This window comes from Triticum dicoccoides, chromosome 2B (assembly GCF_002162155.2).
Source record: "Triticum dicoccoides isolate Atlit2015 ecotype Zavitan chromosome 2B, WEW_v2.0, whole genome shotgun sequence".
In the NCBI taxonomy this organism is placed as follows: Eukaryota; Viridiplantae; Streptophyta; class Magnoliopsida; order Poales; family Poaceae; genus Triticum; species Triticum dicoccoides.
In genome coordinates, this window is record NC_041383.1 from 225,101,067 (window position 1) to 225,102,224 (window position 1,158).

A 1,158-nucleotide genomic window follows, 5' to 3' on the forward strand; every position below is an offset into this window, starting at 1 on the left:
CCCATAATGGCTTGTGGCTGCACACGGAAGTTTCTAGCATTAATTATCTTATGATCCCTTTGAGCCTGGGTGGCGGTCCATAGGAAAATCACACGGTAACCCCGGGATTTCCAAAAAAACAGGCAATCACTGGATACCCCAGGTGCCTCAATCCACCCAGATGTGTATTTAAGTTGCCACCTTAGATAAACCATTAATTAACAATCTCACATCTGTCATGGATATTCACTCACCCAATCCACGTCTACTAGCATAGCATGGCATAATAAGCAAACGTAGAAGTAACTTCCAAAGGTTTCATAAGTAAAACAAGTAATAGGTACTACCTCATCTACTTCCCATCCCACAATTTAATTAGATCCTAATCATGCAATGTTTGAGGATTGATCTAATGCATAAAAACTGGGTAGTAGAAAAGGTATGATCAAGTGTTACTTGCCTTGCTGATGATCCGTGAAACCTAGAGATTCAAAGTAACAAGCGGCGCACTCCGGGTGATCTATCACAGACAAACAACAAGCATACAATAAGTACTCATCTAATGCACAGGTAAATCTCGAATAAAAGATCTAACCAGAAAGTTCAACTTAAGAACCCTGGTTGCAAAAAGAATCAAATCAAATAAAGCAACGAAAACCAAACGGCGAAAGAAAACAGCTCGGTTCTAGCAAGTTGAAACTAAGTCAAATTTTACAATAGCAAAACTTTGTTTAAGTTGATTAGTCGGAACGGCGGCTTCGAAACGAAACTCCAGGCTCTTGAATCACCTGATTCCGATAAACGAGCGAGAAGATAAACTAGAACGAAGATCGGATCTGAAATCACTATCAGAAAAATAGCGGAATAAATCCGATTAAAAGAAAAACGACGAACGGTTAAATGAACAGACGTTCGTTAACCGGGAATAACCGGTGATCATGTTCGTTAAGACGAACGGTCCGGCGAACGCTCGCTAAACAATAAAACCGGAAATAAAAACCGATCGAGGGTTTCGAAAAAAACCCGAAACGATGAAAAAGAAAACCGGAACGGTTTTTATAAAAAACCGAACCGAGGGGAGGGTGGCGCGGCGCGGCTACCTCGATGAGGCGGGGCTCCGGCGGGGCGGCGGCTAGGCGGCGGGGCGACGGCGACGCGGCGGCGGCGGCGGCAGGCGGC